This window comes from Ursus arctos, unplaced genomic scaffold (genome assembly GCF_023065955.2).
Source record: "Ursus arctos isolate Adak ecotype North America unplaced genomic scaffold, UrsArc2.0 scaffold_10, whole genome shotgun sequence".
Taxonomy (NCBI): domain Eukaryota; kingdom Metazoa; phylum Chordata; class Mammalia; order Carnivora; family Ursidae; genus Ursus; species Ursus arctos.
Genome location: NW_026622764.1, coordinates 72,093,145 through 72,102,978, shown reverse-complemented (window position 1 = coordinate 72,102,978; position 9,834 = coordinate 72,093,145). Strand labels below are relative to the sequence as shown.

Genomic DNA, 9,834 nt, shown 5'->3' with positions numbered 1-9,834 from the left:
TAGGAAGTAGAGATTTTAAATTGCTTCAGTTTGGACATTTTCACCTAAAACCCAAAGCATTCAGAAGGGAAATTCCATTTAAAGGCCATATGAATGAATGAATGAATGAATGAATGAATGAATGCAGATTGCCCCAATCTTAGAGAAACCCTACCTTTTCACTTCTGAGACCTTTTATAGACTCCAGGGAGTAGAAATTCATCTAGCTTATCCCCAGAACTCTTGGGTAGTGGAACTTTAGACTGAGCTCTAGACGGATCACATTCACCCATTCTGATCTTTAATCTCGTGGAAGATAGGATTTCACAGTCTACTCGATAAACCACCTCCATGCTTAAAAACCCTCACCTTTGGAATTGTTTTCCTGGTTCTAATCCAGTCCTTCCTCCAACAGTTCAGCATTATAGAACCTTAGATCTGGAAAACAACCTTAAAGGTTGTTTTATTAGTTTTCCAACAAACTTGATGGATTAAAACACAAATTTATTATTTCACAATTCTGTACATTAGAGTTCCAACAGAAGTCAAAAACTCAACAGAAGTCATAAAAATCAAAGTGATAGCAGGGCTGTGTTCCTTTTTGGAGGCCATATTTGGGGGCAGGGGACTCTTTTCTTGCCTTTTCTACCTATTAGAGGCTAACCGTATTCTTTGGTTTGTGGCCCGCTTCCTCTTTCTTCAAAGCCAGCAATATTGCACCTCTCTGACTGTTCTTCACATCATCCTTTGACTGTGACATCAGCTGGAAAACGTTGCCTGATTTTAAGGACACATAATTAGATTGTTCCCCCCATAATCCAGAATAATCTCCCCATTTTAAGGTCCTTACCTTCATCACATGTATAAAATGCCTTCTACCATGTAAAATAACACTCAAAGGCTCTAGGGATTAGGACACAGACGTCCTTGGGGGTCATCATTCTACATATCACAGTCGTCTTTTCCAACTCTCTTCTAGAAGAAGGAATTCTCTGATAGATGCTCCTCTAATCTGAGTACTTCCACTAATGGAGAGGTTATTACTTCACAAGGCTGCAAAAGGGTAATGTTGACTAACTCTAAATGTCACAGAATTCTTATCTTCAGTCCCAGTAGGAAGTTCCCATGCATAGGTCCTTGTCTTAAGCAGCACAGGAGAAAACCTAAACTGGTATCCCCACCTACACATCCCACACGTGAAGTTCTTAATATATTTGAGGACAGCCTGATGATTTCCCTTTTATTCATTAGTTGAACAAATTGAACATTTATTGTATGTGGATGCTGTTCTAGGTTTCAGAGGTATAGTGATTAATCAGCCAAAGTCCCCAATCTCATAATGCATTTCTTCTAGTGAAGGAAACAGGTGGATAATCCAAAAGACAGCCTTAGCATCACCTTGAATGCCACCAAATCAGGAGGACCAAAATAAGTTTTGAAAGAATTTTGTATATGTTTTAAAAATCACCTGTTGGGGGCGCCTGGGTGGCACAGCAGTTAAGCGTCTGCCTTCAGCTCAGGGCGTGATCCCAGCGTTATGGGATTGAGCCCCACATCAGGCTCCTCCCACATCAGGCTCCTCCGCTATGAGCCTGCTTCTTCCTCTCCCACTCCCCCTGCTTGTGTTCCCTCTCTCGCTGGCTGTCTCTATCTCTGTCGAATAAATAAATAAAATCTTTAAAAAAAAAAAATCACCTGTTGGGGCACCTGGGTGGCTCAGTCGGTTAAGTGTCCGACTCTTGATTTCAGCTCAGGTCATGATCTCAGGGTCGTGAGACTGAGCCCCACGTCAGCCTCTGTGCTGGGCATGGAGCCTGCTTAAGATTCTCTCTCTCTCTTCCTCTGCCCCTCCCCCTTAAAAAAATCTCCTGTCTAGCAATTATGGAGGGGGTGGGTAGAACTGGTTAGACCTTTGTACACATATTTTATATTTTAGAATTGTTTACATTTTGAATAATGGAAGAATGCCAAAACCTTTTCAGAGCCATGGTCCTCTGAAAATCTTACTCTAGCCCTTGAGGGATAAACAATTGTAAATGAGGCAGAACAGTTTCTATTAGAGTAAGCAAAGATGGCTTCCTGGAAAAAGTACAGCCTCCCAAGATGACCTTCCAAGATTTCAATAAGCAAAGACTAGCGGGGAGACAGTCTATAGATTCAGACTGACACCATGGCAGAGGAGAATCTGGGCAGATAAGCCTTTTAGTTTGGGCATATGGATGAGGGTAGGGCATATCTGGATGTTTTCCTCTAGTTGCTAAATAGAAGTCTTCTCAAAGGCACAAAGAAGACCAGGGATTCAGTGGCAGTGGTATAGCACAGTTCTGGCATCTCCCCGTACTATCTGTAAAGATCCTGTAAAGCAAGAAAGAACCAAAAGTCAAACATGGAGGATAAGCAAGGCACTTGGGAAGTTGGACTCCCCAGTCCAAGGATATTTTCTCACATAATCGGCAACACATCAGAACGGGGAAGTCTGACCCTGTAGTGCTAAAAGGAAGGTAACTTGAGCCCACAGATGGGCTCTTCAGAAATAATGTAAAGGTGTTTGGAGCACAAGAGCCACTTCATGCAGTGTCCCTCTCTACAGGCTACAAAATCTAGACCTAAGCACCTTTAGCTTGCTGTGGTTGAGTTTACCTGACTCACTCAGAACTCCAGGCTGTGACAACCCATAAAGCAAAAGCTAGAGGATGCTCCAATAGGTGAGGTCATCAAGGCATTTGTTCTTACTCATTTAACTTAAATTTTACCCTTTGCTCTTCATCTAAATTCAGCCTCTCCACATACATTCTTAGAGCTGGTAATGGGAACGTGCCATTTCCACTCATATTCTACACTGCTGTTTCTAGATGTAACTGAAATAATGTAAATAAACCTAACCAATTTTCATTCAAATTTCCTGACATAGAAAATGAAAAAAAAATGTCTATTTTCAATTCAGCTTTCCCAGAGGCTCTGCTGTTGACACAATAATATTGAAAGTTCATTGAACTGAGTTATCTGATGACACAATTTCTCCATGGTTGGGAAACTGATGCATTTTGTAATTAACATTTGAGGTCTCTCCTTGGAGACTGCTTTGTTGCAAAATGACTGTTTAAGTTTGTGTATTTATTTTGGCATGTCTGCCTTTAAGACTCAGAAAAATTCTGACTTTTGTTTGGCTACAGATTGACGTCAGTCATAGTTCTGAAGACCTTCTTAATGATTGCTGGAAGTGTTTCTGGCATTGTTTTTGTTGGGACCAAATTTGTATCCTGTGATGATAATCTTGTTCTCAGTGTTTCTTATTTTTAAATTTTGTTGGGTCCCTATGGGAATATGCTCACTTAGAACTAGAAATTCCATTATAAGTGTGCAGGGTCTAAAATAAGAATGAAAGGGTAGTACAGTGCTGGCTACCTTATTCAGTGTCTGAGTGAATAGAGCTATGACACTGGCATCTTATCCTTTTTTGGTTCTCTACAAGGTTCTGGAAAACTCTGATCACTACTTTCTCTTACTACCTGTATCACCCCAAGGAACTCGGGCAAAACTAGTAGCAAAGATAAGTGGTTCCCATTCCTGTGAGGCAAACTGTAATCTTGCTGGGGCAGCCAACTATGACTCAGTTTCTTTCCTTATTTGTACAGAGGTTTAGCTGTTTAAAAATATAACATGACCGAGACGATTTGAGTGAACCAAGCTCTTCTCACTTTTAATGTCTACAAATACCATGGACAATATTCCAAACCTCAAAGTCTACTCTTCTACAGGAAGTTGTTTCTTGGGGTCAGGTCCGGGGTTGCTAGATCTAAGATATGACCTCTATAGTATCAGATCCTTACTGACATTGTAGCCTTAGACAGTGGGTGGGAGCTGAGAGAACTTGTTTGTAAGCACATGTGAGACACTCTGAGGAGTCTCACAGGAAGAAGTAAGAAGACTTTGAGAGGAGCTGGAGATCATGCACTAGCTGCTGAAGGTAAGGGCCGTACAAAATAGTTTATGACTGTCAATTTTATCTGATTTGTCATTGTTCACCACTTCTCTTACCCAAAAGATGTCATGGCTGGTAGATTCATGGGTTTTCTTCATCATCACCATCACCATTATCACCAACGTTTTGATTCATTGTTCATTTAGCATGAAACACAAAAATCCAGAAATCCAAAGGGGGACTGAGACATAGGAAATGTAAGAGAACTGGAGTGAAAATCTACAAATTCTTTCTGAGAATACAGGATCATTATCCAGCTCCAGTGTTCATGAGGCCAAGCCTCATTAGAGGATGCCGTAAAGCTAGAATATTAAAAAGCTGGTAGAGAAATAGATAATGCTCTATGGAACATTACACTCTATTTATAGTTCAAGTCAGGGGAAAAGGGTGGTGTGTGGGATAAATTATTAAATACAAGATGTTGGAATAATTGGCCCTGTTTGCAGGTGGAATGATTAAGGTACATTCTTATCTCCAACCATTCATAAAAATTAATTCCAGATGGATTAAATATGTAAATACGTTCACTCACTAAACAAATATGTTTAAGATATTACCATGCTCACGTTGCCGTAGATACAGCAGTAAACCAGACAAGAATCTCAGTTCTCAGGGCACCTGGGTGTCTCAGTCAGTTGAGCATCCAACTCTCAGTTTTGGCTGAGGTCATGATCAAGCCCTGTGTGGGCTCTGCACTGGGCATGGACCCTGCTTGAGATTCTCTCTCTCTCTCTCTCCCTCTGCTCCTCCCTCACTTGTGTGCACACGTATGTGCTCGCTCGCTCTCTCTCTCTAAAATAATTAAATCTTTTAAAAAAATGAATCTTGGTTCTCATGGAGGCTATATTCTAGTGCAGATTGACAGTAAGCATATTAGTAGGGATATGTGTTATTTAGGAAAACAAAGCAAGCAATGGGAATAGGGAATAGGAGTTCGCAATTTCAAATAGGATGTTTAGGGAAGGCAACACTATAAAGATGACATTTGGGTAAAGACTTAAATAAGGTGGGAAGGTTGCCATGCAGTTATGGAGGGGGGACATTTCCGGCAGACATAGCATGTAATACAAAGCCCTAAAATAGGGGCATACTTGTTTCAGAAATAGCAAGGAGTGGCTGATGTGCAGTGAGTGCAGGGGAGAATAATAGGAAATGAGGCCAGAGAGGTAGCCAGGGATAGAAGGTTGATCGCCATTATAAGAACCTTGACTTTTTCAAGTCAGATAGGAAGTAGCATGATCTAATTTTAATGGAATCTACTCTCGTTTTTGTTTTGAAAATAGAGTCAATGAAGGCAAAGTCAGGAGCAGGAAGCCCTGTTAGGATGCTGTTGCAATACTCCAGCTGAAATATACAATGGAATATTACTCAGCTATCAAAAAGAACGATTTCTCAACATTTGCTGCAACATGGATGGCACTGGAGGAGATAATGCTAAGCGAAATAAGTCAAGCAGAGAAAGACAAGTATCATATGGTTTCTCTCATCTATGGAACATAAGAACTAGGAAGATCGGTAGGAGAAGAAAGGGATAAAGAAAGGGGGGGTACTCAGAAGGGGGAATGAAGCATGAGAGACTATGGACTCTGAGAAACAACAAACTGAGGGCTTCAGAGGGGAGGGGGATGGGGGAATGGGATAGGCTGGTGATGGGTAGTAAGGAGGGCACATATTGCATGGTGCACTGGGTGTTATATGCAACTAATGAATCATCGAACTTTACATCAGAAACCAGGAATGTGCTGTATGGTGACTAACATAATATAATAAAAAAAATATTATTATAATTTAAAAAAAAAAAGAAGTGGGGACACAGCAAGAGATCTAAAAAAAAAAAAAAATACTCCAGCTGAAAGAGCACAATGGCTCAGACCAGGGTGGTAGCAGTGAAGGCGGTAAGAAGTGATTGTTTCTGAATATATGGAAGGCAGAACCAATAGGATTTGCTGATGGGTTGGATATTCAGGCAAAAGAAAAAGAGGAGTACCCCTGCCTCCTGGTAATCATGCCCTTTTGTAATCCCCTTTTCTTGAGGGTGGGCTGGACCCAGTGGCCTGCTTCTAATCAATAGAAGATGACAAAGATGATGGGATATTACTTCCATGAGGAGAGTACATAATATTGTGACTTCTATATTATTAGCAGACTCTCTCTATTACCTTCTTAGCTTGCATGCTTTGATGAACTAAGCCGCCATGTTGGAGAGGCCCATGTGGCAAGGGACTGAGGGTGGCCTCTGGCCAATTGCCAGCTGGGAATGGAGGCCCTCAGTCCAACAGCTATAAAGAGAAATATTGTCACATTTTATTTTATAATAATTGTAAATTTCTTTAGAAATTATTAATAAACAGTTTTTAAAAATTCAACTAGGAATAAGAATTTGTAACACATATAATCAACAAAATAGTAATATGAGCAATAATACATCCTAATATTTTAACTTCATAATATATCTAAAGTAATAAGAAAAAACTCATAACCCAATGAATATTAACTCAATGAATATATGTAAATGCACAACAATACAAGCAGGCAATTCACAGGGAAAAATATGACCTATAAATACATTAAAAGATGCTCAGCCTCACTAATTTAAAAATAAATGCTAATTCAAACAACAAAGTACAATTTTTCCTTCTTATAATGCCATAAATTAGGTACATGCATACCTCATTCTATTACACTTCACAGATATTGCAATTCTTATAAATTGAAGGTGTGTGGCAATCCTGCATCAAGTAAGAATGTCAGTATCATTTTCCCAACAGCATTTGCTTATTTTGTGTCTCTGTCACATTTTGGTAATTCTTGCAATATCTCAAACTTCCTCATTATTATATTTGTTATGGTAATCTGTGATCGGTGATTTCGACTAACTAAAGATGATGGTTAGCATTTTTTAGCAATAAAGTATTTTTTAAAAAAAGATTTTATTTATTTATTTGACAGAGAGAGAGACAGCCAGTGAGAGAGGGAACACAAGCAGGGGGAGTGGGAGAGGAAGCAGCAGGCTCCTAGCAGAGGAGCCTGATGTGGGACTCAATCCCAGAACACCAGGATCACGCCCTGAGCCGAAGGCAGACACTTAACGACTGAGCCATCCAGGCACCCCAATAAAGTATTTTTAATTAAGGTATGTACATTGTTTTTTTAGACATAATACTATTACACACTAAATAGTCTACAACATAGTGTATACATAATTTTTATATGCGCTGTGAAACCAAAGAATTCATTTGACTCGTTGCAATATTAGCTTTATTGCAGTGGTCCAGAACTGAACCCACAATATCTCCCTCTGAGGTGTGTCTATACTAATATTGTCCCCATTTTATAGATGGAGAAACTGAGGCTTCAAGAGGTCGGTTGCAAAACCAGAATTTGAAACCAGTGTGTCTGTCTCCAGATCTAATAGGTCTAACCACTGTGCCATCGTGGGGTGATATGTAAACCCCCATCATCTCCCCTCTTATACACATACACACACACACACACACACACACACACTCATATACGGGACCATCTTGTGTAATTTCTCTAAAGACGATCTATTTATTTGAACCTAATTTTCTTTGGACATGTTATATGAATTATTCTTTTCAGTCAAATCCTGATAAGATAAACCCAGGATCCCGTGGGGGGAAATACCAAACAGATTAAGATATATATAATAGGAGACCCAGAAAAGGAAGAGAATTAGAATGAGGCATAAAAAATATTCAAAGATATAATGACCAAAATTTTCCAAAATTTGATTAAAGCTCATGGATCCAAAAAGTTCACAGAACACCAAATAAAATGAATTCAAATAAAACTATCTAGGTACATTGTAGTCACACTGCCGAGCACCAAAGATAAAGAAAATGTCTTGAAAGCAGCAAGAGAAAGAAGATATCAAAAACATACATTGTTTCTGATGAGAAACAATATAGGGCCAGAGTCAAAGATACAAAATCTCCCAAGTGCTGAAAGGGAAACTTTATCAATCCAGAATGTTATGTCCAGAGAAAGGATCCTTCAGAAATAGGGGAGAAATAAAATATTTTCAGATAACTAAAAGTAATGGGAGTCCCAGACAGTGTTACAAGGCAAGAAAAAAAAAACTTTATTTGCATATGAAATGATTGGTACACAGAATATAATTAAGAATCTTTAAAAAACTACTAGAATAAGTGAGTGTAGCAAAATCAGAGAATATAAGCTCAAAATACAAAAACCAATTGCATTTCTATATGCTAGTAATGAAGAACTAGAAATTAAAACTGTACAAAAATAATATTTACAATAACTTCAAACAATCTGACATACTTAGGCATAAATTTAACAAAATATACAAAATACACTAAAAAAATACAAATCATTGATGAAATTAAAGAAAACCTAAATAAATGGAGATATATACAATATTGATAGATTGAAAGATTCAATGTTTTTTAAGATGTCATTTCTCCCCAAATTGATCTATAGATTCAATGCGTTCCCAATCAAAATGCCAACATCCTTGGGGGAGAGGGACTTAAAAGGTTTTTATTTAAGGAATCTTTACACCCAACTTGGGGCTTGAACTCATGACCCCGAAATCAACAGTCAGATGCTCTTCTGACTGAGCCAGCCAGGTGCCCCTCCCCACCCCACAACATTCTTTTACATAGAAATTAACATGCTGATTATAAAATTTATATGACAACACAAAGGATCTAAAATAGCCAAAAGAGTGTAGAATGGAGAAGAAATGATATATAGAACAACACAGTAGAACAGAGAACCTAGCAGTAGACTCATACATACACACTCAACTGATTTTTACTGAAGAGTTCAATGGGAAGGATAGTATTTTCAGCATATTGTGTTGAAACAAAAGAATACCCATATTCAAAAACAAACAAAAAATTAATCTGGATTCTTACCTTACACCACACTAAAAAATAAGCTCAAAATGGATCATAGATTTAAATAGAACAGCTAAAGAAGATAAAGAAAAAGAAGGGGGTGGGGGGAAGGAAGACAAATTACAAGAGGAGGAGGAGGAGGAAAGAAATCTCTGTGATTTTGGATTAGGCAAGGATTCTTAGGTGAGACACAAAAAGCATAAACAATAAAAGATGAACACTGATAAATTGGACTTCATCAAAATTAAAAGCATTCTCCTTCAAAGATGCCATTAAGAAAATTAAAAGGCAAATCAGACACTGGGAGGAAAAAACATCTATAATGTGTATATATCTATATATAGTATGTATGTATATCGATACATATATAGTATAGATAACTGCATAGATACACATGTAGTATCTACGTATCTAGAATCTAGTATCACATACAAAGATATGGATCACAAATGACTGATACCCATAATACATAAAGAACTCTTACAACTCAATAACAAGATAAACCAATGGGGGGAATGGACAAACATACATAATTATATAAAGACACAACTAAAAGAAGATGTATAAAGAGCCAACAAGTAAAGAAAAAGATTGTCAACATCACTAATCATCAAGGAAATTCAAATTAAAACTACAATGAGATACCATTTCACAACCATACAATGGCTAAAATCAAAGAGCCTGACAATAGTGATGTGAGGGAGAATATGGAGCAACTGGAACTCTCATACAAGGCTGGTTTCCTGGGCACCATGCTCAGAAGGGCTCCACACTTGAATTAGGGCTGTGCTGTCACTGTCCTGAAATTCTTAATATCAATTTTACCTTTGAACTAGTGTTTTCTAAGTGAAGTCCAATGAAACAATGGAAAATGCATGTGAGCAGAGGAGATGCCCATAATATGCTGGTTCATTTCTTGCCGCCTCATTTAGATATGGTGTTTGCAGAGTCCCATGAACACAGAATTCTGGTGAACACAATGCA

At 38.3% G+C, this 9,834-nt stretch overlaps 1 long non-coding RNA gene across 1 annotated transcript; it reads right to left on the bottom strand.

Moving 5' to 3' along the window:
• Positions 1-466: 466 nt before the first annotated feature.
• LOC130543218 (uncharacterized) lies at positions 467-6,292 on the bottom strand. Its single transcript, XR_008958386.1, has 2 exons — positions 6,121-6,292; positions 467-2,334 (listed from the first exon to the last, which is right to left on the bottom strand). It is a non-coding gene; the product is annotated as an uncharacterized LOC130543218 (long non-coding RNA).
• Between the last annotated feature and the right edge of the window lie 3,542 nt (positions 6,293-9,834).